At 49.6% G+C, this 7,972-nt stretch overlaps 1 pseudogene across 1 annotated transcript; it reads left to right on the forward strand.

Annotated features, from left to right (window-relative positions):
• Positions 1–1,711: 1,711 nt before the first annotated feature.
• Positions 1,712–2,954, forward strand: LOC308439516 (Y-box-binding protein 1-like; annotated as a pseudogene). The gene has a single exon. The product of its transcript is annotated as a Y-box-binding protein 1-like (transcript).
• The last annotated feature ends 5,018 nt before the right edge of the window (positions 2,955–7,972 follow it).

Genomic DNA, 7,972 nt, shown 5'->3' on the forward strand with positions numbered 1-7,972 from the left:
ATGTGTGTATGTGTGTGTATGTATCTGTGTATGTATTTGTATATGTGTGGGTGTAAGTTTGTGTACATGTTTGTATATGTGTGTGCTAGTGTGTGGAGTATGTTAGTGTGTCTGAGTATGTGTGTGCATGTGAGTATGTGTGTGTGAGTATGTGTGTGTGAGTACGTGTGTGTGTGTGTGAGTACGTGTGTGTGAGTACGTGTGTGTGTGTGTGTGTGAGCATATGCCTGTATATGTCTCTGTGATTGTGTCTCTATGTGTGTGTGAGTTTCTGTGCATTCTGTGACCCCCCCTTGTCCGGGAGCATCAGCCTCCAGGGAGAGAGGAGCTTCCCCACACTGCACCAGAAGCTTTGAGTTCCTAGGAAAAAGGATTCCCAGCTGGAGGCCTGAGGACTATTTAGCTGCCTAAATACCCACTCGCCCACCAGACCCTCAAGGATCTCTCTTCAACTTAGGAGTGCTCTCGAGGCTGCAGGATGGTGGGGAGGGAGGTTTCATTAATGCAGACTGTGTGGGTAGTTTTAAGGAAACTCTACCTCTCCTTTTACGACTCTTCCTGCTTAATGAGCACTCTTCCAGTCCATTTTCCTCAAGGGCTTAATGAAAGTCTAATTTTAAAAATTAAGACAGAAGGAGAGAGTGCGGAGAGAAAAGCCATTTCTCCAGGAACGAGACATTCCCCATGCATCAAGAGCAGTGAGGAGCACCCTCCGGGAGCACTGGGGGATTTTTTTTTTAAGGTTCCACAAAACTCCGCCCTTGTTGCTATGGCCTGTGGGTTCTTGCCCACAGATAGAAATTGGATTTATGGGTAGAGTAATGTGGCAGTTTCTCGGTGGCAGTTTTAATTAATGCTGATCTAGGAGCTTGCTTCCTCTCGGACTCTGAAGCACAGGCAGGAGAGAGGGCACTGTTTGTAAAGCTCTCTGACATCTCTGGTTGCTTTGGTGGGGAGAGGAGGACGGGCTCTTGGGAGAAGTCGATCTTGAAGGGCAGCTGGTGAAAGTGAGATGTGCTCACATGTGCCACTGTGTGTGTGCATGTGTGTGTGTGGGTATGTGTGGGTGTGTATGGGTATGTAGTGTGTGAAATGTGTGCGTGTAAGTAGGTGGTGTGTGTGTGCATGTGTGTGTATTGTATAATATGTGTGTATGTAGGTGGGTGGTGTGTGTGTATGTATGTGTGCATATTGTGTGTGTTTGTGCTGTGTGTATGGTGTATGTTATGTGTGTGCATGTGTGTGTGGTGTATGTGCATGTGTGTCTGCATCTGTGTGGTGTGTATGTGTGTGCATGTGTCCATTTAATGGTCAGCACTGAACATCTCCCCATGAGCTTGTGGCCACTTGTGTATCTTTTTTAGAGAAGCATCTATCCAGACTCTTTGCTCATTTAATTAGCAGCTGCTCCATTGTTGAATTGCAAAACTCTTTGCATATTCTGGCTGTAAGTCCGCCTGCACGGCTCTCAACGTTCTCTCTCCATTCTGTGGTTTGTCTTCTCACTGTCTTGATGGCATCTTTTAAAAAAACTATTTTTGATTTGATGCGGATCCATCTTCCTTTTTCTTCCCTCACTTCTTTTTATACTGGAGACATTAAGCGAGTTCGATCGGTAGCGGGAGTGGAGAGCGGACCCCAGAGAGCCCTACAGCCGCCGGTCTAGTCACCATCACACCCGGGAGGAGCCCCAGTCACCATCACCGCAATCATGAGCAGCGAGGCCGAGACCCAGCAGCCGCCGCCGCCCCCGCCGCCGCCCTCAGCGCCGCCTACACCAAGCCCGGCTCCACGGGCAGCGGCGCGGGTAGTGGCGGCCCGGGCGGCCTCACATCGGCGGCGCCCGCCGGCGGGGACAAGAAGATCATCACCACGAAGGTTTTGGGAACAGTAAAAATGGTTCAATGTAAGGAACGGATACGGTTTCATCAACAGGAATGACACCAAGGAAGACGTATTTGTACGCCAGGGTGCGGAGGCAGCAAATGTTACAGGCCCTGGTGGAGTTCCAGTTCAAGGCAGTAAATACGCAGCAGACCGTAACCATTACAGACGCTATCCACGTCGTAGGGGTCCTCCACGCAATTACCAGCCAAATTACCAGAATAGTGAGAGTGGGGAAAAGAACGAGGAAAGTGCTCCTGAAGGCCAGGCCCAACAACGCCGGCCCTATCGCAGGCGAAGGTTCCCACCTTACTACATGCGGAGACCCTATGCACGTTGACACAGTATTCCAACCCCCTGTGCAAGGAGAAGTGATGGAGGGTGCTGACAACCAGGGTGCAGGAGAGCAAGGTAGACCAGTGAGACAGAATGTGTATCGGGGTTACAGACCACGATTCCGCAGGGGCCCTCCTCGCCACAGACAGCCTAGAGAGGATGGCAATGAAGAGGACAAAGGAAATCAAGGAGATGAGACCCAAGGTCAGCAGCCACCTCAACGTCGGTATCGTTACAACTTCAATTACAGACGCAGATGCTCAGAACCCTAAACCACAAGATGGCAAAGAGACAACAGCAGCCGATCCACCAGCTGAGAATTCCTCCGCTCCGAGGCTGAGCAGGGCGGGGCTGAGCGGGGCGGGGCTGAGCAGGGCGGGGCTGAGCAGGGCGGGGCTGAGCAGGGCGGGGCTGAGCGGGGCGGGGCTGAGCGGGGCGGGGCTGAGCAGGGCGGGGCTGAGCAGGGCGGGGCGGGGCAGGGCGGGGCTGGGCAGGGCGGGGCTGAGCGGGACGGGGCTGAGAGGGGCGGGGCTGAGAGGGGCGGGGCTGAGAGGGGCGGGGCTGAGCAGGGCGGGGCTGAGCAGGGCGGGGCTGGGCAGGGCGGGGCTGAGCGGGACGGGGCTGAGAGGGGCGGGGCTGAGCGGGGCGGGGCTGAGAGGGGCGGGGCTGAGCAGGGCGGGGCTGAGCAGAGCGGGGCTGAGCAGGGCGGGGCTGAGCGGGGCGGGGCTGAGTAAACGCCGGCTCACCATCTCTACCATCATCCGGTTTGGTCATCCAACAAGAAGAAATGAATATGAAATTCCAGCAATAACAAATGAACTAAGATTGGAGCTGAAGACCTTAAGTGCTTGCTTTTTGCCCGTTGACCAGATACACTAGAACTATCTGCATTATCTATGCAGCATGGGTTTTTTTTTTTTATTATTTTTACCTAAAGATGTCTCTTTTTGGTAATGACAAACGTTTCTTAGGAAAAAAAAGTCTGGTTTTTTTTCAATACACCTTTAACGGTTTTTAAATTGTTTCATATCTGGTCAAGTTGAGATTTTTAAGAACTTCATTTTTAATTTGTAATAAAGTTTACGACTTGATTTTTCAAAAAAGTCAACAAACTGCAAGCACCTGTTAATAAAGGTCTTTTTTTTTAAAAAAGACATTAAGCCCAAGGCCATGGCGACCTTTGTTCCCTCCAAGAATGTCACGATGTCAGGCTCTTTACCTTGGGCGTGGCAGGGGAAGCATCCCTCCTCACTCTGTGAGCACTGGCTCCTCTGACCCCACCAACTCTTCTCTTTATGAAGATATTTGGTTTTGAATTGTGTGTGTGTTGGGGGGTTGTGTGTGTGTCTGTGTGTGTATATATGTGTGCATCTGTATATTTGTATATGTGTGTATCTATGTGTAGATGTGCATGTTCGTGAGTGTGTGTTGTATGCATTGCGTATGTTTAAGTGTGTGCATGTATGCATGCATGTGTGTATGCATCTGTATTGTGTACATGTGTATGAGTATGTGTTTGTATGCATGTATGTGTTGGGTGTGTGTATGTGTGTAGATGTGTGTGCATATGTGTATATGTGTGTTGGGATTATACATGTAAATACAGGGTTTAGAAGAGGCTGACTTGGATCCCCTGGAGCTGGAGTTACAGGCAGTTATGAGCTGCCCATCATGGATGCTGAGAACTGAACTTAAGTCCAGTGCAAGAGTGGTTTTGCTCTTAACTATTGAGCCAGCTCTCCAGATGGTTTGCCACAGTTGTCAAACATCCCTGAGAGCTGGGCACAGCATTTGGGCGCAGAATCTGCCTCGGTTTTCTTTCAGCCCCTGTGTTGAGTCTCCCAAATGGAAGCAACTTAAGGGAGAAAGGATCTGTTCCGTTCACAGTTCACAGCACAGTCCATCCTTCCGGGGACGCCAGGGTGATGCAAACGTGAGGAAGCAGGGTAGCGAACAACTGTTTGCAACCATTTTTTTCTTCTTCCTTCAGTTCAGGGACCAGTCCCAGCTATGCTGTCCTCTACTTCCACGTCAGTGAGCACAGTTTAAGAAAATCCCTCACAGGCCAACCTGATCTAGACAGTTCTGCATGAAGATTCGTTTCTTGGGTATTTCAGGTGGTGTTTAAGATGATAATTAAAACTAACCACCATGCATAGCATCTCTCCAATTTCAGCACTTAGGCAGCTGAGGCAGGAGCATTCCAAACTGGAGAACTAGGATCCTGGCCTGCACCATAAAACTCTATCTCAAACAAAGAAAATAAACAAACAAAATAGCCACCCATTCTCACATATACAACACACTACTAGTTGCCATGGAGACCTAGGCTCAGAGACTCAAGAACATTTGCATGGCTAGTAAGTTGCAGAGCTAAGATTTGAACCCATGTTCCTTTGACTCTGGGGATGTTTAATTGTATTATTGGGTGGTTTTCTAAAAAAAGAGAGGCAGCTCCCCAACCCACAGGGAGTTCGTGAGAGTAATTCTGAGCCCTTGAAGTATCAGCTGCTGCCCCTGTAGAATGAAGCCTGCCCCTCTGCGTTCCTGTGCGAGTAACTGGGCGGCACAGAGATGTCAAATTCACCTGACCCGAGCCTCTCGCTGGGCCAGCCTGGCTCAGTCCTGTTGGGAAAGTTGGGAGACACCTGGGAGAGGACTTTTCTTGTCCTGCCTGGCACCAGGGTAGCTAGGGAGACTCTGGCTGTAGCCATTCCTCTCACAGCCAGAGAGCAGCGAGTCACTGAGAGGGGACGGTGGCGGGGAGATGGTGGACCTTTTAATAGAGTTGGGAGCCCATTCCTTCGAGGGTGGCCAGCCACAGTGAAGAAGACAAGATGATAAAATACTGCAGTGGGCATCCCTGACCACAAGGATTTCTCAGATTCATATCAAAGGCCATTGTTCACAATCACGAGCACTTTATTTTATGAGAGCACTCACAGGCATCTTGATGGACAGGCCCGGTAACACTGGTAGGCTTGTGCGCCGTGCACACTGCATGTATAGACACCTGTGTGTATGCATATTGTGTATGCATGTGTGTGCATGCTGTATGCATGTGGCTGTGTGTATATCTATACATGTGTGTGCTGTGTGCATATGTGTGCTGTGCTTGTACATGCGTACCACCTGTGTATGCTGCCCTCTGCACTGTGTTCATATGTTCATGAGTATGCTTCCCACGGTAAATGTGTATGCCACATATATGTGTTGTGTGTGCATGGGCTGTACCACATGTGTGTGCCTGCACTCCATGGGTGCACAGGCTGCAGGTGTACTTTGTATGATGAGCTGTGTGTGTGTGTGTGTGTGTGCCATGTGTGTACTGCATGTGTGTGTGCATTCTCTGTGCTATAGCCTCCCGTGGAAATCATCTTTTTGAGCCCAGGGATCTCAGCAGCAGTGAGGCTGGGTGAAACTGAGTCTTCAAGACAGTCTGCCCCCTGCTTCCTGGGTGGGGTGATGCCCGTGGTGTCCCTCTGTGTAGCTGGAGGTCTGGGAAGCAGAGAGCAATGGTTCGGGGAGAGGAAAGCCAGCTAGATCCTGGAGATGGGAAGACATGACTGTGGAGAACTATGTGCTTCTAGGTAGAAGCTAAGGAATAGGACACTGGATCCTTGGACCTCTGCATTCGTGCTCTAGACTTCTGTTCAGATCTATGTGGTCCTGGAGGTTTGTCTGCCCAGTTTGTTCCTTCCAAATATCATGGGGAAGTCGGCTCCCCAAAGTCAGTGTTGAGATGGAGTGGAATTGTCATTGCTCATGGGCTGGGTCAGGTCTCACAGTAGCGAGTCTTCGGGCTCTGCAGGGACTGTGCTGTGACTGCTGGGATAGGGTGTCACATGAAGTCACCCTTTGCCTCCTCTTCACCTTTCTGCTTCCTGCCACGTGCTGAAGCAACAGAAGACTCTCAAATGCAGCTGCCCCATGGTGGACTTAACATTCACAGCCAAGAGCTGAGCAGATCTCTGTCTTTTAAAATGTAACCAGTCTCAGCTATTCTGTTACAAAAGAACAAGAAATCCACTAAGACCAGGTGTAGTGTAGGCCTGGTTTGTTTTTTCTTTCCAGTTTGTTGACCACTTGTGAGGCCCACAGAGCTGTTTTCTTAGACATGGCTTTCAGAAACAGCTTCTTCCGAACAAAGCCAAGCAGAGCTCCCCAGCTTCCGATGTCATTTGCATACACAGTGATTGGCTCAGTTATTTTGCATGAAAGTTGCATCCGTTTAGTTACGTAATTGATCAAGTTAGACAGTGAGCCTATCTGAGGGGGTTTTAAAAATTCTTTTCTCTTACCCAAATCAGCTTATGCGTTTAATCTGGTTTTGTTTAATCTGGTTTCGTGGATACTGAAAACTGTGTTATCTCCATGAGAAGCAGTTTCCGAAACTCTCCCCAGTTAAACCCAGAGGGGGAGGGGTGACAGAAAGGGGGGCCAGCAGGAAGAGCCTGCAGGAAGCCTCTATGCAGCCTAAACTGCTGGAGAAATGAGGAGACTTGGGACCAAATGCACTGTGCCTACCCTGGGGTGGAATATTACGCTGCTCCAAACCAGTGCGGCTCGGAACTGTACCTTGTTGAAAGGTCCTCAGAAAGCACCTGCTGTAGCTAGATGTGTGTGCACTTCTCACAGAGAATCATCCACGGGCACAACACCTTCACACATGGCTTCAAGAACATGCCTGCTCTTGGCTACTCGGTGGTCAAGGATGAACTCATGTCCAATCAGAGAGCCAGTTGGTAAGCACACAAAAACAAACTCCACTGTGGGCTGGGAATACCTGGGTGTCCTAGCATTTGCCTGTTCTGGAAGCAAGGCTTTGAGAAAGCCCCCGGATCTGTCTCATGTGAACCTAGAGGGTCGGCCTATAGAAGCCAGTGAACTAATGTGCATAAAAACCACACAGTCAGTCCTCAGTCAGGGCTGGCCAGCCTTACAATGTTGTCAACATATCCACCATTAAGAGGGCGGAAGTTGGGGGCTGGAGAAATTGCTCAGTGGTTAGAGCACTGACTGCTCTTCCAGAGGTCCTGAGTTCAGTTCTCAGCAAGCACATGATGGCTCACAACCATCTGTAGTGGGATTGGACACCCTCTTCTGGTGTGTCTGAAGACAGCTGCAGTGTGCTCACATACATGAAAGAAATCTTCAGGGAGTGGATAGACCAGCTGTATGGGAATATTGCAGCTTCAGGGATGCTTGGAAGAGTCGGACTCCGACGGCAACAGGAAATCATCCGTTACGACCATGGGCGTCCTTGAAGCATCGTGAGGGTTGAGATGTAAATTCCTGGACTGATTAATATTCACATGTACTGATTAGTAGTTATTACCTATACAACATATTAATGTCTAATTATATAACACGGCATATTAATAACAATAACTTGAAGCAACTTATATCACCTCACCCCTCAGTTTTTCCTTCTGTTAAATGGGGATAAAAGCACACCCTCAGGTGCGTGTCAAATAAGCTGCATGACGGTCTGTCTCCGTTGTCAATTTGACTGGACTTAGAGTTATGTCACTCAGAAGGGGATCCGTGAAGGTGTTTCCAGACCAAGGACAATTCCTTCTCAGACTCCAGGAGGTGATACCAAATACCAGTGAGATCTCCCTGGGGGTAGCCAAGAGTTTTCCAGACTTCTCTTCCACCCCCCTTCCCTGGAGTCAGAAAGCAAACCCTCCCTTCATGCCAGACATTTGCTGCTCTCTGGAGTCTGCCTAGGGTGTCTTACAGGAAACCA

This window comes from Micromys minutus (assembly GCF_963924665.1).
Source record: "Micromys minutus genome assembly, chromosome: 29".
NCBI lineage: Eukaryota > Metazoa > Chordata > Mammalia > Rodentia > Muridae > Micromys > Micromys minutus.